General features: G+C 40.8%; 1 long non-coding RNA gene and 1 pseudogene across 2 annotated transcripts in view; both read right to left on the bottom strand.

Moving 5' to 3' along the window:
- LOC309564720 overlaps positions 1-25,890 on the bottom strand; it is a 626,554-nt gene that overhangs the window by 239,050 nt on the left and 361,614 nt on the right. The window lies entirely within an intron of this gene.
- LOC309562475 lies at positions 11,121-14,838 on the bottom strand (annotated as a pseudogene). The gene is made up of 3 exons: positions 14,577-14,838; positions 13,812-13,862; positions 11,121-11,215 (listed from the first exon to the last, which is right to left on the bottom strand). The product of its transcript is annotated as an uncharacterized misc_RNA (transcript).

Genomic DNA, 25,890 nt, shown 5'->3' with positions numbered 1-25,890 from the left:
CTAAGGCCATGATTGACACAGGATCTTGTGGAAATTATATTGACATACGTTTTGCTGCTTTAAATGAAGTTCCTATTATTTCTAAACTTAAACCTGTCTCAGTGAGTCTTATTAACGGTGTTCCTTTATCCTCTGGTCCGATCACTGATCAGACACAGGCACTCCTAGTCACTACTAACGGGTCTCATATGGAGACCACTACCTTCGATCTAATACCTTCACCCCACTTTCCCATTGTTTTGGGACTTCCCTGGTTGCACACACATCAACCAACCATAGATTGGAAGGAACGGACACTGACCTTCCTCTCTTGCTATTGCGAGGGTACGTGTAACCTCCCGTCTTTCGGGAAGATCCTGTCTGTGGTGACAGATGAGATTGCACCACTATGTTATCAGGATCTCTCTGAGGTTTTTCTTGAGAAAAATGCTCAAGCACTACCTCCCCATCGAGACTATGATTGTAGCATTGATCTACTCCCAAATAGCAAATTGCCGTTCGGTCATGTTTATCCTCTTTCACAGGATGAACTTTCCCATCTCAAAGACTATTTGGATGAGAATTTGGAAAAAGGTTTTATTAGACCTTCCACTTCTTCCACAGCAGCAGGACTCTTTTTTGTCCGCAATAAGGACTCAAGTCTCAGGCCTATCATCGACTATAGGCAATTGAATGCTATTACAATAAAAGATCGCTATCCTCTACCGCTTATCCCTGAGCTCATTGAGCAGGTGCGTGGAGCTACCTATTTTTCAAAATTGGACCTGGAAGGAGCATACAATCTCATTCGAATCTGTGATGGACACGAGTGGAAGACTGCATTCAGAACCAGATACGGATTGTTCGAATATCTTGTAATGCCATTCGGGCTATGCAACGCCCCTGCAGTTTTTCAACGATTTATAAACGATATTTTCAGAGACTTACTAGATGTCTGTGTTGTGGTATATCTGGACGATATACTTATATATTCACGATCCCTGTCTGAACACATAAGACATGTAAGACTAGTATTATCGAGATTGCTTGCACACAACCTTTATGTGAAACTGAAAAAATGCTTGTTTCATAAAGAAGAGGTACTGTTTCTAGGCTACATTATATCCAAAACAGGAATCGAGATGGACATGAGAAAGATATCCTGCATTCAGGATTGGCCTCCAGCAACCACACGCAAGGCGCTACAGCGATTCCTTGGATTTTCGAATTTCTACAGGAAGTTCATTAGAAACTTCTCTGCCATTGTGAGACCCCTCACACAGCTCACTAGCATTAAAAAACCATTCAAATGGTCAGATGAAGCAAATAAAGCTTTTCACCTGTTAAAGACAAGGTTTACTTCTGCTCCCATACTACGCCATCCAGACCCATCCCTCCAATACATTCTGGAAGTAGATGCGTCAAACATGGCAGTAGGAGCAATACTCTCCCAACGACCAACTCACACTTCACCACTTCATCCAGTCGCCTTTTTTTCTAAATCCCTAAGCAGTCCAGAGATAAATTACCCCGTGGGTGAAAAGGAACTGCTTGCTATAAAATTGGCTCTGGAGAATTGGCGACATCTACTCGAAGGCACCCAATTACCAGAGATGTATAGTAACGAAGTAGAACTACTTAAGTACTGTACTTAAGTACCGAAATGCGGTATCTGTACTTTCCTAGAGTAGAATTTTTTTCTCCTACTTCTACTTTTACTTCACTACATTTTTTCGATGATTTCGATACTTCTACTCCGATATTTTTTTTTTGTGCTGCATAGTTACTCGTTACTTTTAAAAAAATTACCACTGCCAGAACAGTAGAGGGCAGGTTTCATAAAGCTCAAAAAAATGTGTATAATGTCATTTGTAAATCAGCGCATACGAAAATAAAGGCTGTGTATAATAAAAGCTGCTATACCAAATCTTTCCAATAAAAAGAAAATATGAAACAAACAAATAAATGGTGCTACAGCGCTTAAAGTGCATCAAGAAACTACTAACAAACACAGGTTAATCATTTGAATAAATCATTTGAAATAATAAAAAACAATATGATGTTCAAACTTTTGACTTCTTTCTTTAATAACTACATAACACAGTACTTGTACTTCTACTTTCAGTACTTGAGTAGAAATTTTTTTTCAAAACTACTGGTACTTTTTACTTTTAGTACTTAAGTAGCAAATTTTTTGAAAAAACTACTTGCAATACTTAAGTAAAAAAAATGTTGAATACTTTAGTACTTCTACTCAAGTAACTTTTTCTGCGAGCACTTCCACTTCTACTTAAGTCACTTTTTGATCGAGCACTTGTACTTTTACTCAAGTAGAAATTTCGAGTACTTTATACAAGTCTGCCAATTACCAATACTTATATACACGGACCATAAAAATCTCCAATATCTTCAGACTAACAAAACTCTCTCGCACCGACAGGTACGATGGTCACTATTCTTTCTAAGGTTTAACTTCCTAGTGACCTACACACCTGCAGATAAGAACAAAAAGGCGGATGCACTATCACGACTAACTGAAGAAAACTACTTCGAAATCCCTTCCGTTCCTATAATACCTCACAAACGCATTATTGGAGTTGTCCGTTCCTTGAAGGAAGAGGTTTTGCATGGTATAAGTTTGGATTCACCCCCACCACAACTAAATACTGATGCAGAAGGCTTCCTCTACTACAACGACAAACTTTACATACCACCTACCATACGCACCAAGATCTTGGAATTATCGCATGATGTGCCTATGGCAGGACATATGGGTATGACAAAGACTCTTAATCTGATTACCAGGCAATTCTGGTGGCCTGACATGAAAACATCTATACAAAAATTTGTCTCTTCATGCAATGTCTGTGCCAGGTCCAAAATTGACACTACGAGACCATCCGGTCTACTATGCAGTCTACCAATACCCCAAACTCCATGGGAAGTTGTGTCCTTGGACTTTATAGTGGAATTGCCTCCTTCCAAAGGATTCAATACCATCTTAGTGTCAGTGGACCATCTGACAAAAATGGCACATTTCATTGCTATTCGCAGACTACCTTCGTCCAAACAAACGGCAGAACTCCTGATGAAATATGTCTTTAAGTTACATGGTATCCCAAAAACTCTTCTGTCTGACCGTGGATCACAATTTATTTCCAAGTTCTGGCAAGAACTATGTCACATACTACGGATCGAGCGGAAGCTCACTTCTCCTTACCATCCGCAGACCAACGGACAGACTGAAAGAGTCAACCAATGCATCGAGCAATATTTACGTTGTTACACTTCTTACCAACAGGATGATTGGGTGGATCTTCTCCCTCTGGCAGAATTTGCCTACAACAACGCAACCCACAGTACGACCAAGCAGAGTCCGTTCTACTTGAACTATGGGTTTCATCCCTCTATTCTTCCACCACGCATCCTTCCTTCAAATAACCCAGTAGCTTCAGACTATCTTACCCAAATAAAGGACTCTCTGGGCTTGCTTAATACTACCATTGCACACGCTCATAGTCAACAAAAGAAGTACTATGATCTTCGCAGAAGACCTTCTCCTCAGTACGCTATCGGGGACCTCGTTTGGCTCTCAACAAAAAATTTAAGACTGAAAATCCCTAGCAAAAAGCTTGGACCTCTGTTCTTGGGACCTTTCCCAATCAAGAAACTTATTGGAAAAGCTGCAGTACAGCTTACATTGCCAATAGACCTCAAAATACATCCCATTTTCCATGTGTCGCTACTGAAGCCCCATGTTCCTGACCAAGGAATAAGGCCTACTATCCCTCCTCCTCCTCCTGTACAAGTTGAAGGTGGAGAAGAATATGAGATAAAAGAGATTCTGGATTCTCGTATCCACAGAAGAAAACTTCAGTACTTGGTTTGATGGAAGAACTATGGGCCCCAAGACGACACCTGGCTAAACACCTCTGACAAACATGCCTCAAGATTAATCCGCAATTTTCATGCGAAGTACCCAGACAAACCAGCTCCAGAGGCCTTCAGGAGCCGGCCTTAAGGGGGGGTACTGTAATGTTCTGGTACCTTTGGGTACCCTAATTACTCTTTCATAAGTGTATGCGCCCCACCATTCTCTTTTGGTAAGGTGCGCATACACCTTTAAGACTGATGCTGTCATCACTGAGCGCCGGACTGGATGGCTATTTAGATCGCCGGCTCTCACTCACATGTGTTCGTTCAAACTGCTTTGTGCCTTGATGCTAACCTGTCTTGAAGCTCACATGCTTGCAAGCATACCTCGCTGTCGGAACCACCCTGCGCTGATCCCTGTATCCCGCTACCGGATCATCCGCTCTTGCCGAACCTCTCCTCTGCTACATTGCTATTAGTGATAAGTACCCCACAGGGGAAACCTCTATAACCTTTATACTAAAGCTTACACTATCTAGCTCTGCATACTAAGGACTATTACTACATCTGCATTATCTAAGATTGCTAGCTCTTGAGCCTACTACCACCTGTTCTTGCACTGGGTTGATCTCTCTTGTATGTCCACCTGCTACTCTGTCATCTACTACCATACATGATTGCTAAACCTATCTGCATCCCATCTGCTACTATCTTACTTTCAAGAACATTTCCTTTCAAGTGTCTGTCATCTACCATCTCTACCCAACCTGTCTCTTCAGCCTATCATCACTGTGTTACTATATACATAAGTCACTCTAGGAAACATCTTATTGAGTGTGTGTATTTACTTGCTGAATTGAGATCATCCACACATGATGAGTCATTGAGAGTTGGGAATGGTGTCTCAGTGTTTCTCTACATGACTACTGAAGTGGAATATTTCTGCAGCTGAAAATCCACATCATACGTAAAACGCAGGAGCGTTACACTCCTGCGACCAATTCTGTTTAAATTATTCATAAATGATATAGAAATTGGTATAAAAAGCTCAATCTCTTTGTTTGCTGACGATACAAAGCTAAGCAGGGCAATAACTTCATACCAATATGTGGAAACCTTACAAGAAGATTTAAAAAAAATAATGGTGGGCTGGGCAACTACATGGCAAATGAGGGTTATTGTTGAAAAGTGTAAAGTAATGCATTTTGGGTGCTAAAAATACAAATGCAAGTTACTCACTAGGGGGAGAACCCCTTGGGGAAGCTAGGATGAAAAAAGATTTGGGGGTCCTAGTTGATGACAGTGGGACACAGTGCCTTGACAGGAAGGGGGCAGATCACTGTAAAATATGCAGACAGGGCCGCAATCAGCTTTTTTTGTCCCCTAAATGTTTTTTTTTTTTAATGCAAGGCGCTATTCAACAGTATGCAATGGGTGTATCTAACTGTAACATATGCGGACAGGGCCGCAATCAACTTTTTTTGTCCCCTAAATGTTTTTTTTTATTGCAAGGCGCAATACAACAGTATGCATGGGGTGTATCTCACTGTAACATATGCAGACAGGGCCGCAATCAACTTTTTTTGTCCACTAAATGTTTTTTTTATTGCAAGGCACAATTCAACAGTATGCAATGGGTGTATCTCACTGTAACATATGCGGACAGGGCCGCAATCAACTTTTTTTGTCCCCTAAATGTTTTTTTTTATTGCAAGGCGCAAATACAACAGCATGCAGTGGGTGTATCTCACTGTAACATATGCAGACAGGCCTGCAATCAACTTTTTTTGTCCCCTAAATGTTTTTTTTTATTGCAAGGCGCAATACAACAGTATGCAATGGGTGTATCTCACTGTAACATATGCAGACAGGGCCGCAATCAACTTTTTTTGTCCCTTAAATGTTTTTTTTTTTTTATTGCAAGGCGCAATTCAACAGTATGCAATGGGTGTATCTCACTGTAACATATGCACACAGGGCCGCAATCAACTTTTTTGTCCCCTAAATGTTTTTTTTTTTATTGCAAGACGCAATACAACAGTATGCAATGGGTGTATCTCACTGTAACATATGCAGACAGGGCCGCAATCAACTTTTTTTGTCCCTAAATAGTTTTTTTTATTGCAAGGCCCAATACAACAGTATGCAATGGGTGTATCTCACTCTAATGTATGAATGAAAAACTGAAAAAATATTTTTTTACCCTAAATACTGTAAAATAATTATTTTCCCCTCACATTGGTGCTTTTTGAAGAGCAGGTTAGAAAAGCAATGTCTGTCTGACATACAGTCTTTAAAGGGGGCGTCCATCTCAACCCCAACCACAAAGGGGTATTCTGCCTACTTCTAACAGGTTTGCACCTTTGGCTAATAACCCTCCAGAACCAGAACGTTATATTACCAATCATCCCTATGAAAGGGATAGGGCTCCGATCCATCCAGAAGGTCAGCTATCCAATTCCCATCCTAATGGGTACCAAACATTTTTCCCCCATCAGGGAAATAATGGATATGGAAATGGATATTACCCAGACCAATACAATCAGGGATCCCAACAACGTTTTTTTAGGGGGTTACCCCGAAAAACAAAAGGCGAAAAAATGTAAAAGGGGGACAAGAGGGGGGAGGAGACTCCAATACAAAAAGGAAGCGGCTCTGAAGGACAGTGGGCTCTTTAATTCGAGCTCTGCCATCATTTCTTCCGATGAGAGACATGTACTCAACTGTGGGTTGAAGTTTGCCCCCCCAAAACCCCTTAGCAAATTCGATACTTTCATTGATCTTCAGAAATACGTCAGAAAGATGAGCATTAAGAGATATCTAACCAGTAACCCTATTCCATCTAAACAGGAATATGTTATGGGAGTGAGAAATACTCCATTTACTAATGCCTCTACGTTTAACCCCCCGGGACCATTAGCACCGTCCTTGACTGTGTTCAGAGACCTAGTAGCCAGAGATCTAGACCAGTTACAGATCAAAAAGTGTGGAACTGATCTCGCCTTTAATAGAGGCCTCAGAACACTCAAGGAACTTAAGGATATTGTTGTTAGGCCCGCTGATAAAGGGGGGGGATTGTAATTCTCGACACAGAGGCATATGACACAGAGATGATGAGACTTTTGTCTGATCAAGATACTTATATCCCTTTAAGAGGTGATCCCACTAAGACGTATAAAACTGAACTGGAAATTTTGGTGGCGGAAGGTTTTGATAGAAAATTGCTTACCAAGAAAGAAAAGGCCTTTCTAGTACCCACAGCACCCAGGATCCCGGTGATATATTTTTTGCCTAAAGTGCATAAGGACCCTGTTTGCCTACCCGGGAGACCTATTATCAGCGGTATTGATTCCGTGACCTCCCGGGTGGGCAAATATATAGACCATTTTCTGCAACCATTGGTCTCTAAGATGCCCTCATTTCTCAGGGATTAGATGCATGTCATTAACGAACTCAGCAAGATTCAGTGGAAAGAAGTTTATATTTTAGTGACTGCGGATGTTTCATCCTTGTATACTATTATTTCCCTCGATCAGGGTTTGGAAGCAGTGTCCTACTATTTAAGTCAGGACATCCCTCTGAGCTTCCAGAAGGATTATTTAATTTCTTTGCTGAGTTTCGCGATGGCTCATATGTTTTTTTTTTGTTTAAAGGCAATTTTTATTTGCAAAATAGAGGTGTGGCCATGGGTGCAAAATTTGCGCCCAGTATGGCCAACCTTTTTATGGCCAAGTGGGAGGAGGATGTTGTCATGGGTATGCCTAGGCCAGAGCTAGTGCTCTGGCGTAGGTATATCGATGACATCCTCCTCCTATGGGATGGCAGTACGGACTCCTTAAAAGAGTTTATGATTATGATCACTCTCAACCAGAATGATAGAGGTAATTATTTACAATACGAGTTTAGCAGCTCCGAGATTCATTTCTTGGACCTGAAAATAATGGTGCAGGAGGGTCATATCATGACATCTACCTTTTTCAAAACTACTGACAGGAACGGATTTATTGATACCACCAGCTATCATCATGCTTAGATCCGTTAGAGGCTTAGATCCGTTCCTGTCAGTCAGTTCTTGCGCCTAAAGCGTAACTGCTCATTAAGGAGTGATTTTCTTAAAGAAGCCTCCATCCTAAAAGAGAAGTTTTTGGAAAAAGGATACAGTGAGCAGGTCTTAGATGAGGCCATAGTGAGAGCGGACATGCACAATAGAGATGATTTGCTAGAGCCAAAAGCCAAGGTGAAGAATGAGTCCTTGGGTTTTGCTTTTCTTTCATCCTATTCAACGCAACACTTAAAAAAGATTCTTCGCCGCCACTAGCATATTTTGAAAAATTATGATCCCCTGATCCCAGAGCAACCTCAGGTGTTTTTTAGGGGGGTACCACCTTTAAAATTACAAGTGGCTCCTAATGTGAGAGATCCCCCTAAGCTAACATCTTTTTTTCAGATGATAGGAGGATTTTTCCCATGTAGGAAATGTGCCATTTGCAAACTAAATCACGAGAGAAGCAGGAGAGTTTGTTCCTTTACCTCAGGCTCTACGGGTCAAGATTTTCACTTTAAGCCTTTCATATCTTGTACCACTAGATATGTGGTTTATTTACTTAGGTGTCCCTGTGGCCTTGAATATGTTGGCCGCACTATCCGAGAGCTTCATGTCAGACTTAAGGAGCATGTGGCCAACATAGTCAAGGGGTTTCCAAAACATAGTGTCTCAAGGCACTATGACCAGTGCCATCAAAGGAACCCTAAGGGGACGATCTTCTTGGGAATAGACAAATTCTCCAAGAATTGGAGGGGCAGCAATATGACCCGGGGGGGGGGGCTCCAAATTGGAAACCAGCTGGATTTATAGGTTGAAATCCTATACCCCTTTAGGCCTGAATATCGAATGGGATATTCATTAATAATTCATGATAGTATTTTTAGAATACATTTTTTGGCTATTTTATATGTGAATTTTTATGGATGTTGCTGTTATTCCGGAATATTCTAGTCTTTTTTCTAGTCTCCATTTAGTCTTTATTTGTAAGAATTGTATGTGTTTTTACATGTTTTATATGGATTGTTTTTAATTAAATGTGTTTTTATGTAATCTACTGCTATGTGAAGAGGGAGTTGTGTGTTCTCTAACCTGTGGTTTAGAGTGCGACCACCAGATGGAGCCGTGACCTCCGAGGTGTTGTGTGTATATTTTATGTTCAAAATGTGGTTGTTTGGTTCCACATAACATAATAACATTAAATCAATATAAGGGATTGTTATCTCTTTCTTTATTTTGTCGCATATCATATTGGCGACATGATCGAGAGGTTGTTATACCTTAGTCTATCTCTTTAACATCCGCATCCGGTCGTTGGAGCGCAAGCCGACCACTTCTGGGTATGGGTGAGAGTCAATGCTTCCGTCCAATCTCAACCGCTATATATATAGCGTCACCGCCATAGGACCACACCCCCTTGACGACGTCAGTCTATGACGAAACGCGTCGGTTGAAGCCTACGGCGACGCACGCCACACGCGGAAGAGACACAGCGGCCATTTTGTCGGTGGGATGCAGCAGCATCAAACCATCGGAGGGAAGTAACACACAACGCTCACTATCAGCGGTGATTCTGTAAGTTATTTACATTGCTTTTGGGCCAAATAAAGTTGCATAACAGGTTACACTATGAGGCAGTGTTCTGTTTCCTTTTTTTGGGCCCTATGATGATGGGATGACGATCGTTTGATATATGCTGGGACTAAGGAGTGGAGGATCCTATTTGCCTGTGATACATACGCTATACTTAAAATGCTATATGACCTTTGTGATGAGGGTCATATATATCCGGTAAGGATCAGTGTGTACGGGTGTTTGGTGGTGGTTTTCTCCCACTGAGAATCTTCACTTCTATCCATCTAAAGATCTTCACATATATATATATATATATATATATATACGGATCACCTGTGAACTGTTGTTCCTCTCTTGGATCTATATGAACATTCTGTGCAAACAGTTTTTTAGATTAGCGCCACATTTAGAATTATACAGTCTTTAAAGTTAAATATGAAGGTATAAAAAAAATGAAGGAAAAAATGTTTTTTCTTTTTTAAATGCAGATTAAGCACACACATATGCACTGAGGTTGCATTACAAATTTTTGTGCAGCACCGCATGCTTAACAGTCTGATAAAAAAATGTTTGTTTCTCCCTTCTCCTCCTCACTTGGCTCAGGTCAGGACATAAAGATCGTTCACTGCACCCCCACACAATACAATCAATGTAGATCGCTGTCTGATTAAAGCAGATTGTTCCTATCTATGCTTTCCATACAAGCAATCTCTCCAGCCTAGCCCTACAGTAAACTCCTATCTCTCCCTCTGGGCAAAAACATTGTTCACTGCACCCCACAAAATCAAATCAATGTAGATCGCTGTATGATAAAGCAGATTGACGCGCGGCGCTGTTTGACTCCAGCTTATATAAAGTCTGGGTCACATGCTGCACTGGCCTATCACAGCCATGCCATTAGTAGACATGGCTGTGATGGCTTCTAGGGCACACTAGTTAAACGCTTGCTGATTGGCTGCCTTGCACCTGTTGAAACCGCGCCATTAAAACCGTGCCAAAACATTAAAATAACGTTACCGAACAACGGACAGTACCCGAACATACAGTGAAATGTCCGGGTTCGGGACCGGGTACCGAATACCCAAAAGTCCAGTACTAACACGAACAATACAGTCCAGGTTCGCTCAACCCTAACCATGATACCACAAGAAACATTTTAAAATGGTGATGCTTTGTATAAAACACCATGGGGGAGTTTTACTAAAACTGGTGCACACAAAATCTGGTGCAGCTGTGCATAGTAACTAATCGACTTCTAGGTTTTTTGTCAAAGCTTAACTGAACAAGCTGAAGTTAGAAGCTGAATGGATACTATGCACAGTTGCACCAGATTCTGTGTGCACCGGTTTTAGTAAATATCCCCCAATATTGCAGTTGCCATTAATCTGTAAAAAAATTTGAAAATATCTCCTTTCTAAAAATGTTTAAACCTCCTAAATATTAAGTTAGTATGTTTGATACGACCAACAATTTGTTAAGTATACAACAAGTGACGAAACACAAAAACATATCATTTGCTAAGATTTTTATTGAGCAGGGTTATTTAACCAGAGACAAAAAGATTCAGAATTTAACAGTGTACAATGAGATGAGTGTAGTTTATTTTGCAGAGAAGTAAATAAATAGCTTAGATTATAGGCACATGATGTCTTCATTTATCACAGCAGAAATGTCCATGTCCATGACAAGGATCACACGGATCAGGACAGCAGGGGACAACACAAGGGTTGCATGGATTGCATGGATCTGCCAAGAAAAAAAAACCTTCATTAGTCATATATTACATCCCAACCCATTCATGACCAGAGGCCATTGAAGCCTTAGTGCTCAGAATGAGTTTAGCAGCATTAATAGGTGCTGATTCTCTTGACCGTAACTCTATTTTACCTACCTTAAACATTTTTTACTAAGAACCTTACTAAGAACCTATTACATGACCTATTTTAATAAATACTTTGCTCTGAATTCATTATAAGATGACAAATCAACAACAATGGATAAAAAACTGTTTAAAAAAAATAACATTTAATTATTTACCATTGCAATTTTTTCTGCAAACTTTAATGCTATCTAACACTTCATCTTGACTGCCCAGAGAAAGAGGCACAGTAGCTTCTACAGGATGAAGAAGTTTGAAACTTCTGGTGACCACCATGACTGGCTGTCATAATGATCACATGATGGAAACACCTTACTAATTGGTTCCTGATCATTTAAGCCTTGTTTACATTTGCATTTGGGAGGTGGTAAAAACATGTGGCTGAGCTGCATTTTTACTGCCTCCTAATGGATGCCCCTTAGGCTGTTAGGGCAGGTGATCAGATGCCGAAGCCGCAATCCTTTACACAAGGAAACAGTATAAACCCAAATGGGGTTGTGTCATTAATGTGCAATGCACAGAGCTGGTGTGGGTTGTTAGGGGTTAAAACAGACAGTGAGGAGGTAATAAAACTTCTCCTAGCTATCCACCACAATCTGTTTTTCAGAGAGCCAAACTGTGTGCAAATAAGCACCTAATCTGAAGCCTGTGGCTGTAATAAGCCCCAGAATTAGTAGAGGGTAGAAATGTGCACTCCTAGTTCACAGCTGCAGTATAGAGTAACATCATTTTCATGGTAAGGATAGCTGAGGATCTTTATCTACAGACTGTAGATGAAGAGTACATAATGCATATCATTTACAGAGGTTTGCAAAACAATCCATATTAGAGTCCTTTTGGCAAAGAGTACCAACCCCCTAATTTTTGTTTTTTGAACAAGAGCAAACTCTTTAATATTGTAAAAAGAGGAAACCTACAAGTGACAGTGCAACAAACACCGTCAATGCATTATACATAGTGACAACGTCATGCAGGTTTAGGACATTAAATGAACAGTATTCGTACTACCATAGGAAAAGTTACAAACATGTAATAGTTATTAGCACTGATATACAAACTCTATCAATCGCATCCAATGATATACAAATAGTCAAAAGGGGAGAAGCAAATGAATCAAGCTGCCCTGTCAGAGACCTGGGTAAAAATCATGCACAGGGTGTCTAAGGAGTGACCACAAGGGTGGGAACTGCTCCTCCATTATACAAGTTGAAGAATTTTCCAACTACCTGTTCCAAATCTTGTGAGGGCCCTAATCTGTTGTTGAATTGTCTGGGGGGCTTCTCTAAGTCAGAGCCTGGCAATCATCATTCTGGCCATAAAGAGTGACTCCTTTAGGAAAATGCGGAGGTGTTTTTCTTTCTTGGGCAAAGACAGGAGGCTTAACAGACATTGCTTGGGGCAAATGGTCAGGGGAGCCCATCCGATCATGGAGAAAATTGACCACCTGCATCCAGTACCTTTGAATATAGGGATAGTACCATAAAAAATTGTAAAATGTGCCCCTGGGCTAAGCACATCTTGGGCATGATGGATTTTGAATAGGTGTTAAGTAGTACCTGTGGGGTATGTATAGGTGAGTTAATCGGTCAGAGAGCTTGGGAGAGACTAATCTGCAGTTGTTTCAGACCTCATCCCTGTCTTCATCTACTATTTCCCCATCTTCAGCTTTCCAGCGCGCTTTTAGTTGGTAGGCCAGTGTAGTAGCATCAGGCAACATTAGATAATTATAAAATGTGGAAATACGTCCTGACCGTTAATTACCTCTAATAAATGTAAGGAATCAAGACTGGGAATGGAGTCCCCAAATTAAGTATTGATCGCATGGTGAAGTTGAAGGTACCAGAAACACATGTGGTTAGGTAGTCCAAATCCATTTCTGAGTTCCTGGAATGATTTTACCCCACATCAGAGGACATGTGAGAGGTAGATGACCCCCCAAATAATCCAAATGTCATATTCAGGTACCAACAACACCTCAGGCCGATATGAATTATCCCACAGGGGTGTATGAGCATGAAATGGAGAGGCTTTTGTGTGTTTCATGGCCAACTGCCAAATTTGGCGGTGGTGGAATAGCATCTGTAGAAGGTGGGGTGAACCAACCCCCTAATTTTTAATCAATTTGCAATCATGTTTAGTTCCATGTTGCATTTATGTGCCAGAGGTATGGTGATACAAAACTATACTATTTTTACCCACTGTGATGCAACTGGTAGGAAAAGGTTGCAGCATTGCTACATACATGTGGAGAATGTGTATGACTTTTAATTTCTGCCTTCAAAAAGCCACCTATAAAAAGGCTGTTTAAAAGCCACCTATGAAAGAAACAACTCAAAATGTGCACTGTTTGTGATCAGTGAAGAATCCCCTTTCTCAGTGATGGGAGGATTGGCATATTTTAAAGTCGACACTGTTCGTCCATTATCCTAAATGCTTTAAACAATAATCTATTGCTCCTCTTACCCTGTTGGTGAACATAGACGGTGCCATGGTGATGATGGTGAGGCTTACATGCTAAAGAGATACAAGCATATATTAAAGAAGAATACCAGACAACCGATAAAGTTAACCTAATAACATATAATGCTCAGTCAAATATTGCAACCATAGCTGAATCTCCATAATTTATGTTTAATTTAATTATCTACTGCAACTGGAGTTCATTGCGTTTTTCTTAGTGGTACTGGAACCACCATGACAGGGTTGTTTACTTTATATCTGACCTCTGCAATCTAATTCCTCTTCCAGCTTATTTTTACATGTTATGATATTATAAATCATGTAACCGAACATACAAAATATAATCTAAGGCTGTTTTTTCCTGGAGAAAAATTATTTTGTTTAAAAATTAACTCTGGGTTTACTCTTACTTTAAATAGCATGTTTTGTCCAACAGAGTTCCCAGTACCGCTGCAGGAATGCTGCTGATGCTAAATACAGTTTATAGAGCTCTGACAGCAGCCACATAAAATGGTAATGGAAATAGTTTGTTTGGGCCATCTTATTTGTGTATTTAATATTAAAGTAAACCTAGATAACCAGTCCAGCTAAAATGAAATTACAGTTATTGATACAATAAGTTTTAACTGACACACTTGCCTACCCAAACAATTTTAGTAGGAAATTAAAAGAAGGAAAGAATTTTACATTGGGGGGAGTTCATTGAACCTTTCTACGTTAATTAATGCACAGTATAAAAATGATATAGTTTATAAACACAACACTTACGGTCTTGGCATGGATCTTTGCAGACTACTACGTTTTGGCAAGGGTTGCATGGATCTTTGCAGACTACTACGTTTTGGCAAGGGTTGCATGGATCTTGGCATTGGATCTTCTGGGTAACACATTTCCCTTTGATTCCAGACATATTTGCTCTTAAATTTGGTTTCCTTCTTGGAATATTCTGAAGAGATTTTTTAGTTGTTTGAATAATCTAGGATGGCACCTTTTTATATATACTGTAAGTGGAGGTGGAATTAGAACACATTACACCACTGGCTGGTTATAACAGATTTACAGGGTGTTGAAACGCTGTCCACATGCTTATCATTTACTAGTTTGTTTGGTCTTTATTTAGCACATTGCTAATTATTTACCTACATTCTATGATTTTAACTTTTGAATTTTTTTTGTTCTTTTTAATTCCTTTTTAATTGTTTTATATACTGATTCATAGTTGACGTGCAAATTAATAAATTGTGGTATTAGTCATTTTTAGATTGCAGCATGTTGCTCATATTAAGACATGTGCTATATTACTCAAAAGGAAAACATATTTGCTTATAGGGGTCTTTATTATTCAGAACTACGTCATTAGTTGTCCTTTGTTTTTGCTCTATTCACTTTCACCAATTAGTGCCGATTCACATTTGTGCGATGACAGAGATCGCACGTAATTCGGAGCGCACTGCATCTTAAATTACATGCGATCTCTGTGCGGTGCAAATTTCAGCCACACAGTTTGTATGGCTGAATTCCCACCGCAATCGCACTAAAAGATGCACAGGACCCTTTTTTTGGTCCACAGCAGAATCAGATAGCATGGTGGTTAACACCAGTGCGATCCGATTCTGTGCAAACTTTCAGATCGCACTGCGATATGCGATCCGATCTGGGGCTATCGTTAACTTTTAATTGACACCCCCAGCGTATCGCATATGGCGGTGTGAACTGCCAGGGGTGCGGATGCGATGCAGGAAAACGCTGTATTTTCGCAGCCTTCCCGCATCGCACAAATGTGAACCGGCACTTAGTGCATAGTCAGTATGACACATCTTGACACAAACAATCACCATTTTCAGAATGAGGCCAGCCATGGCAACCTAGGATCTCATCTTCATGACAAGTGTAATCTAACAACTTGGCTGATAAAGTCCGCTGACTACAGACACCAATAGCTTGGGATTAAATATTCATTCACAGCTAAGTCAGAAAAGTGATGGTTCACTTCATGCCCCCCCTAACCACATTCATACAGAATAGTATAATTCAGTCATAGAAAACATAGAAAGCAAACTACTTTTGCTGTGTTCTCTTTAGGAAAAAAATTAAAAAATAAGCTCTGTATATCTTCTGTCATTATTACACCCTTTATTAATTGTTTGCATTTTAACCACTTGCTGACCACCCCATGCAGATTTACTGTGGAAGGGCGGCTCGGCTGCGCATAATCACATAGATCTACGTGATTATGTGCATGTGGTTTCTGAAGCCAGACCGCGGGAGGAGCGGGCTCAATTGGTGTTGGTCTCCCTTGATCTTCAGCTAGAATGACAGAAGAGCCGCCTGCCTATGTAAACAAAGCAGGCGGCTCTTCAGCCAGAGAGGGAGGGAAAGCTAAGCTGAATCACCAATCTCTCTCTGCCTAGGTCCAACCCATCCCCCCACACAGTTAGTAAGCACAATAGGGAATACATTTAACCCTTTGATCACCCCCAGTGTTAACCCCTTCCCTGCCAGTGTCATTTATACAGTAACAATGGATATTATTTAGCACTGATTACTGTATTAATGTCACTGGTCCCCAAAAAATGACAGTTAGGGGTCTGATCTGTCCGCCGCAATGTCGCAGTCCCGATAAAAATCGCTGATGGCCGCTGTAATGGTGTTCACCATCACTGGAAAGGACAGATGGGTGATGGGTTGAATTGCTTCATATTTGTCAGCAAGGTCATTTGTTCCCTTTGCCATGAGGTCTCTGAGCAGGAAGTCCAACTCCTAATATGGTCATTCCAGGAAGTTCAATGGGGAGACGGGCTGGCTAACAATGTTGCTTTTTGTCTGAGGTGGCTTTCCATTCACCTATTGTCAGGTGTGCTAATGACCTTACCTGTTGTCTGATAAGGGATGTATTGACACTCAGAGTAATGTGTATTGAGGGCTCGTTAGGGAACCATTGTTCTGTGTCTGACTATTGTGTACATTGATTGCCCCCTGGGGCTTCTGTCTCCTTGCACATGGCAGTCCTTCTGGTCAAGCTATCTGACCAATCACTGCTGACTCATTTTCAATTCCTCATTTGCATGGCTAAAGAGGACTTGAATGGGAACTGCAGGTACTTTGCAATTGACCAATGGGAGGGCGGTTGTTGGGGGCAGGATGTTCCAAATTCTGTATAAAAGTGTGCTGTGTTCTTCCAATAAATTGTCTTCCTGTTTGAACTTACATACAGCCTGCCTGGTGTGTGTTCTAATGGATTCCGGACGGCACATAGCTGTAGTTCGGATCCCGGATCTTTGGTTGACCGAACCATCAGACGTTGTGATCTGCAAGCTGATTTACTAGAAACAGAGGAGTGTCGGGAGAGCGGACAGAGCGAGCAAGGGTCTCGTCACAGCCGCCATTACTAATAAAAAAGATAAAAAATAAAAAGTCAATAAATCTATCCTGTAGTTTGTAAACGCTATAACTTTTGCGCAAACCAATTAATATATGCTTTTTGGGATTTTTACCAAAAATATGTAGCAGAATACAAATTGGCCTAAACTGATAAAAAAAATTTGATTTTTTACAATTTTTAATTGGGAATGTTTTATAGCAGAAAGTTAACAAATATTGGGTTTTTTTCAAAATTGTCTCTCTTATTTTGTTTATAGCGCAAAATCTAAAAACCGCAGAGGTGATCAAAGACCACCAAAAGAAATAACATCAATTTTATTTGGATACAGCATTGCACGACCATGCAATTGTCAGTTAAAGCAATGCAGTGCCGAATTGCAAAAAATGGCCTGGTCAATAAGGGGGTAAAACCTTCCGGAACTGAAGTGGTTAATAGTGAAACAAAAATATGTATAAATACCTGTAAAAACCTTTAAAAACTTGATACTATGGGCCTGATTCATAGTACGGTGAATTGGCGTTTCGGCGTGATTTTGCGAAGCGGCGATTATTTAAGTCTGAAATTGGCATTCAAAGAACGGCGGGCGGAAAATAGCGCCTAGTGTGAGATTCATTAAGATGCAATATGGTCAGAGCGCGACTTAAAACCACGCCAGCTAAAAGCTCGACTAAAGTTTAGCCAAATTTTCCCCTGTACCCCCAAAAATCCCAAATCACTGTGGAAGGTGTGGAAGTCAATTTGGAGATGACTTGCGTTTAAAAAATCTCAAAAACTGACTTAGAAAGAGAGATATCTGCGAAAGTGTGGAAAGGTTAAACAGCTCCTCCAGCCGCGAGCTGCGAACTCGCGAATGTGCGCATGCGCAACGCCAAATTGGCTCAAAAAATTTCGCCAGCGCGATTTTGGGTCAATTTTTTTTTGAATACCGCTTGCAAATCCGCTGTCTCGCCCATAGAAAATGGCAAAAACCGGCGGAATTGGAAAAACATGCACACTTCCAACAAGGGATCCTTTAGTAAACACCATCACATTCCATACACCTTTCCTGCTAACTCCGAAATTATAGCAGTCAAATCTACAGTGTTTATATAGAACCTCCACATTCTCTGAAAAAACCCACAAAATATTACATTGGGGAATTGGTCGTCAGATAGAAAAAAAATAGATGTAAAACATATTTCAAAGAAAGATTATTAGCATTTCACACATATCAAGGAAATGTCACAATTTTGACAATATTTTATGTGTTTCCAAAGAATGTTTTTAGAAATATATTGCAAATACTACCTTTTCTTCCATATGGGTATGGCCAAGTGTTACCATTTTACTACACATTTAACTGAAGGTATATATATATATATCCCTTATACTTGGCTAATTAGCAAAGTATGCCCAACAAACAAATAGAGCTTTAGCTCACAATATTGCTACATATTGACTTTATGTGGCATCTTTTGTATTTTGTTCATGTCTTTAGATTAAAAGTTTGCTGATACACATGCCTTTTTCAAACATGAACAAAATTAATGATGTCAACATTTGGAGGATTGGAGATATCCAAGTGTTGCCCATACAGAGGGCACCTTCCGGATTCGAACTTACAAACCTACAGCAGGAAGGCAGACTCCCTAATCATTGTGCTATTTCTCAGTGAGCGTTGGGTGTTTTCCTCATGCCGTCAAAATGCTCACATGGGAACAGGGGCCATTGAACTGAATAGGATTGGATTTTTTGCCTGTTTTGGGAGCTGATCCTTGAGCTGGACAAATCCCCCTCAAACGCCCCCAAACGGGCTACGTTCACATGTACGTGTTTGTGGTCTGTTTTTGGGGCTTTTGTAGGTGATTTCATATAACAATGCCTGCCCAAAAAATGCATGTCAAAACGCCTGTGAAAACGCCAGCCAAAATGCACATAAGAACGCCTGATATAATTGCCACGCCAAATTTAGGGATGTTCATGAGTGATGAGTCAGATTGTTGGCTTACATATCTGGTCAATTGTCACAATCTCACTTCCCAAATCCCAAAAGGTGTGTTTCAATTGTTTACCTAAATATATATTTCTCTCTCTCTCACGTAATTGTATATATATGTATGTATTCCTGTATCTAAACATTCTAAATAATGACTAGCAAACTTCAAGAGAGAATTTTTTCAATTCACATATACTATACACACCTACATACATTTCTATTCCTCATTTCTATTTCCCTTGTTTTGGCAACTGAGCATGCTCCAAAACACACAGGACACACACAGTTAATTTTTGGACTGGGCGTTACCATTCTGGGTGTGTTTGCTTGGATTATATATAGCTCACTCAGACATCAGGAAAGATTTGACCTACGAAGAGGTCCAATATATTTGTGTGTCACATGCTTTATGGGTAACATTTTTGGCCCTTTGTTATTTATGGAGGTGAGATTTGGCTGTGTTGTGTGTTGACTCTCTGTAAGTATTTATTGCTGTTAACATAATTCTGTCAATCTGCACATGCATCTGTTGATTATGGGCTCTTTGTCGATGTATATGGTCTAAATGTTGTACAAAGGTTGTTTTTGTTTGAAAAATACAAATGTAATAAACAGCATGTTTCCAATTTTTTTTTAAAATGTCTTCATGTGTCTAAATAAAGTTTTCTGGTGTCCACAAATGTATGTATTTGTATTTCTTTTTATAAGTTAAATCTGCTTAATGGTTGTGTATGTTCACTATTCGCGAATTTGCGAATATACAAAACCGCGTTCTCACATTTATACATGAAACCGGAAACGAAACTTTTGGTGCGTGCACACGTTTCCGGAAATTGTCCAGGCCCTGTCTTAAGTGTGCATCATGGCTCCTGCACTGTTTACTGCCGAAATAGTGGCATTTGTGTGTAAGGTAAGGAGGGGGTGTGAATGTGCAGGGTGCGGGATGGGGGATGGGGGATGGGTGGGTCGCTTATCTAGCGGGTGTGCAAGAAACTTTTGGTCTGCTGATCTGCGCATGCACTTTCTGCCTATTAGACGTGATCTAGAAGCTTCCTGTTATAGAAACTTCCTAGATGTGAACCTGTTCCCTATATATATATATATATATATATATATATATATATATATATATATATATATATATATATATGTATATGTGTGTATATATATATATATATATATATATATATGTGTGTGTGTATGTGTATATGTATGTATGTATGTATGTGTGTATATATATATATATATATGTATGTGTATATAAAAAATATATATTATACAAAATATATATATTAGACAATATATATACTATGTATATATTATATACAATATATATACATTAGATACATTATAGAATATGTTATATACCATATATTAGTGTATATAATAGGGAACAGGTTCACATCTCTGAACTTTCTATATAGATATAGATAGGCATACCCTGCTTTAAGTACACTCACTTTATATACAATCGTGAGTAAGGACACAGCTTGTTCAGCTTGCCATGACACTGCTCACAAACCATAAGTGACAGGGATAACAAACTTAGGGAGCAACGACAGGGTACCCAGGTACCCAGGACTACACCATATCCATTTTGTGGCTGGCCAGCTTGCCTAGGTAATCTATCATGTCATAGTCCTGGATCCCCTTAACATGCTCCCACATGGTTTGGGAGTAAGGCTATGTCAATGTGGCCAAAATTTACAATGGAGCTGGTGTATTTTCATGCATCGAGAAAAGAAAAAAGGGATTGCTTCACTTTAAGTACATTTTCAGTTTACATACATGCCCTGGTCCCATTGTGTACTTAAAGTGGGCTATGCCTGTATATAGATAGATTTGATTCGTTTCAACTTTTACACAAAATGAAACCCAATTATCTGTGACAGATTGCTCTGACGCTTTGGAATCTGTCTCGATAAAGACAAATGTATTGACCCTTTTCATATATGCAAGATTAGAAACATTATATTCCCTAAATGCATAATGCCAAAAATTATTGCCTTACATACATCCATACACACTGCAAGCTCGGCACCGTTTGTCTTGTCTGACACTCTTACCATCATAAGCTGGATCTGCACACAGCAGCTAATTGGTTCACCTGAGATGGAATCAGTGATCACAAAAATCTGGAATGGTTATGTCTTCAAAGGATTGCCTTGAACAAATCACCTCTAAAAGAAACACATGAGTGTATAATCACTTGTCTCAATGGATCACATTCCCAACACACCCATCTCACACTGCCATATGATAATGAATGGGGGTGTCCATTGCAAGTTAAATACACCCCCAGATCACATTGCTTTGTTAATTTACAGATCTAACTGGAATCTGATGGCACTGCTGTGAACCACTATGCCATCAAATTCTGCTGGGGACCTTTAAAAAGGATTATGTGTGATTGTGTGGATAATTATGCCACCTTAAATTTGCATCTCCCACATACCATGTGCAACTCTTGCAGGAATTGTGAATCAAGGATAATTCAGCACAGCTTAATGAACAGACACATTGAGGAGTGTAGGAACACACCGTCAGATTACCCGATCACACTATGGGGTTTTAACTCCTCCATAATTTTGCCACTTTGGAAACCAAGTGCTTACTTTATGTATACTTTTTAGACGGAACTACAATTTCTAGTAGGGTGATATCATTGCATGAGATTTTCCCTCACTTCCTGTCTTAGTGTCACCAAGACAGGAAGTGAGGGGAATATCACTGTGGGGAAATAGCTTGCAATTGTTGCCTTATAATGTCCATAGTATATATAAAAGGAAAGAATTGCTGGCTATATCCCCACGGGAGATTCCCTCACTTCCTGTCCTGGTGACACCAAGACAGGAAGTGAAGGGAAATCTCCTGCAATGATATAACACTGTTACATGTTCTAGTTATGTAGCAAACTTAAGAATATACAAAGCAAACATCTTTTTTTTTCCATTTTGGCAAAATCATGGATTAATTAAAAAACTATCTTTGTTTGTCCCGTGGCTTGCAGGAAAAACATTTTGCCTTGATTCCACCATCAACACAGACAGGGGAAACCCTCCTGCGGAGCCATTGTGTTCTCCTGGTGCTGCCCCTGCCAGGAAAACACAGTGATTATTGCTAGTGGCTACAAGAGATGCTAGCGATAAGTGTGTGTAAAATCTGACAGACTGGTTGTACGTTGTCCTCCAGGTGATCGACCAATCAACTTGGGTACCTTCAGCCTGGCCATACACAGTTTAAATCTGCATCTCAAATGAAGCAATCCCATTTACATATAACACTCCATAAAGGAGAATTGAGGGGCTTATCAGGTCTGCGTCAAAAATTAACAGCCACACCCAATCAGACAGCTCGTGTTAAAAGGGACCTGAAAAGCAATCTGCATGGCTTGCTTTTCCAAGCATTGGCTAGTTTAGTGAGCCTGGACTAATAACAGTCACTGTAATGCTACCCATACTGCTGTCCTTTTAACATGGTGACAAAAGTTGATACCTATGCTACATGTGTGTAAAGTTACTTGCACCCTGCTAAATGGACAGCAATAAGGTTGTAAATACAGTGACTGCCTGTCCCCCCCTGATGGCGGCCCTGGGTGTGTCATGAAAGGCCGATTGAGAACATGGCTATATCATGTAGAGGAAATCACCAGTCTGGGGCAACCTATGTCATGGAGGTAGATTTGGACATCGATGTATATGTATCACCAGAAATGGAATTCTTTGTTCTACAATATCTCAAAGACGACCTAGCATGTTATTTGAAGACTGTACTATTTTGGACATACTTGGACTCAAACATACACTGCTCTTTCCACAGCTCCTCCTCCTCTGGGGGTATGATAATGTATATACGCATCTTCACCAAAAGCACAAGATGATGTGTTGTCTCCGGATGAGGCTGCAGCGGAGATTTCAGTTCCTGCCTGATATAGTGGATCTGCAGCGGGCCTGGAGTGATGCCAAAAGGCGCTCACCCAAGCTCCTGCTAAAGGCTGTGGAGCAAATCTCCGGTAAGTAAAAATATACATTACATGTGACCAGATAGGTTACAATTTTTTGGGTAGGTGGACATGTGTTTAGCTATGCAACAACACTAATACCAACACCCCCCCCCCCTCCCTCTCGCTCCTACCTTTCCTACCTCCATCAAGTGTCTCTTCACAACCTTTAATACTACTATGTACATTCGTATTTTTTATGTTTCTTTTTTTTCTTCTGCTTCTAGCCAAAGCGGACGGACGGCACCCTCTTGTGCTTTTGGTGAAGAAGGGGAGGAGGAGGACGGCCACACTACAATACGCAATCAGAGGCAGCGAGCCATTTGAGCAGCTGAAAATTGTGGATCGTAAGTAGAAAATAAAAATGATAGAAATTTCTAATCTCTAATCACATTTTACAGAGCCCCCTTTACATCGGAGTCTCCAGACTTACTACACTGTAAGAGGGAAGTGTGAAGACTCTGATATAAGGAGAGTTTGGGAACCATTATTTGAGGGGGGAAGCTGGGGACTCTGGTGTAAAAGGGAACTCTGTGTTCCCCAAAGCTCCCCCATACATCTGAGCTTACAGAGACCCTCTTACACTTCCCTTCCTCAGTCCACCACAGTCAAGGGCACAACAAGTCCCACTGCAGAAGGCTACCTGCTTGGACTTGTAATCCTCTCTGTAGGGGAATGAGGAAATACTGCCTGCTATGCTAAGACTTGTAGTGCCCTCTGTTAGGGACTAAGGATTCCTCAGTCCTCAACATTCTAGGGCACTATAAGTCTCAGCATAGTGGGCTGTCATACCTCAGTCCCTCACAGCTCGGGTCAAAAACAACACAGTTAAACATCTAAAGGACAACTCCAAACAAAACTACCAATAATGGACAGAGTCCATATGCTCTATAATGTCAAAGACCCGCTACCACTCACCTTCCACCTCTGGTGCTGTCATTGTGTAGGGCAAAGGGCTCCATCTACACCATGTTTGGCTTTCATGTCAGATAGGCAGGACTTGCTCAGCTCCACTCTCTTCCTTGGCAATTGACTCTGGCGTCATTGTGGATCTTTCCTCCTCTAGAAAACCCCCAGGGGCCCTCTCCTTGTCCCCCAGCCACCCAGGGCCTTCTTCTCCTCCTCCTCCACCAACCATTTTCAGACTCTTCCAACTTCCCTGGGGCTACTCAACCACTTTGCATAGTGGACACAACAAATCTATGACCAGCCTGCAAAATATCAAGTCTGGGCCTGGTTACCTGTATGTTCCGGGTCCAGGGCGGAGCTCTCCTCCCAGAGCAACAACTGATGATAGCAGAGTGAGTTGACCGGCCAGTCACTTCCTACTGGTGCAGGTACACACCTACCGATTCCTCCACATCTTAGGATAACATGATCAGACGGCCAATCCCCAGGCAGAGAAGGAGGAGTAAGTGTCAGTGGACAACAGACACCTGGCAGACGCAGTGAAGGGACTGCAGCACACTGCTGCAACTTTTTGATCCGAGGATTGAAAGCAATCTTTTACTTGGGAGATTTCCCTGACTGCGCCCTTCGAAATGTTGGTGCTCCGCCACTGGCCGCAAGGCCCCTGTAGGTGCGAGGCCTTAGGCGCCCACTTAATTTGCATGGTGCCCTCCTGTTTTAAAACATGGTCAATGCATCTCATTGGTGTAAGTGCACTTCTATGTTCTGAATTGTAGGGGCATTGAGTATGGTGCTAGCATGATGAGAGGTTACTGCCTATTTGTGTCCATAAATAATATATAATGTTTTTCTTTTATTTTAGAAACCAGTGATCAGGATGTGGAGGCTCAGCCTTCTCAGGCCCCCTGTAAGTAATGTGGATGTGCTGGTGTGTTGTGTATTAGGTCGAACTTGGAGGAATGATTGTTTGTTTTGTTTTCTTTTGTGGTTGATGTAACTTCAGCAAGAGAGGAGCCTCAGGCAGGGCCAAGTCGCCTGGATCCGGGCCAGGAACAAACTGTTGGCCAAGAAGAGGCCAATTGGTCCGACTCGGATGAGGACCTGGGCTCTCCTCAAAGGGGAAGTAAGTATTCTACATGTGTTTGTGTGTTCAATGTGTCCTGGTAAATATAAGGGCTGTAATATATATATTTTGACATTGGGGTTTTGTAGCAGCTGACATTGAGGATGTTTGTTGTGGAGGACTGGGGAAGAGGGGCCACTGCTTACCCAGTCCACTGTAACTACTACCTTCAATGTTTCCAGACTACTTTCTGTGTGCCTTTATCAAATAGCTTTTGTTCAAGGATTGTATTTGTGTCTTTGTGTTTCTAGGAGATACAACGCCATCCCCCCATGAAGGGACACCATCCCCCCATGTAGGGTCTCCCCCATCCTCCCCCACTCCAGGCTCCCCTGAACTAGTCTGTAAGTACCTAAAATTAGATTCTCACATGAATTGTGTGTGCTAGGATGATGTGTATCTAGGATAATCTAAGTTGGAGTCAAAGCAAGTGTAGTTTTGCTATATGTGACAGGAAGGTTGGTCATGAAACACTCTTGCTTAACCTTCATGTTTGAAAGGTGGTTTTGGGGAGCATTACAGGACATGTTATCTTTTGTAAGTTATCTCAAGCCACCCTATTCTAAATTGGTGTTAGTTTCTCTACATTGGAAATGGTGTGCTTTGTACTTGTAAATTTTTAGGGGACATTGTAATTTAATCATGTCCTGATTTAGTCAACACTGAAAATGTGTGTTTGTCAATCTTTCATAA

Source organism: Pelophylax lessonae (assembly GCF_965119305.1).
Source record: "Pelophylax lessonae genome assembly, chromosome: 9".
Classification (NCBI taxonomy): domain Eukaryota; kingdom Metazoa; phylum Chordata; class Amphibia; order Anura; family Ranidae; genus Pelophylax; species Pelophylax lessonae.
This window is presented reverse-complemented; position numbering and strand designations above follow the sequence as displayed.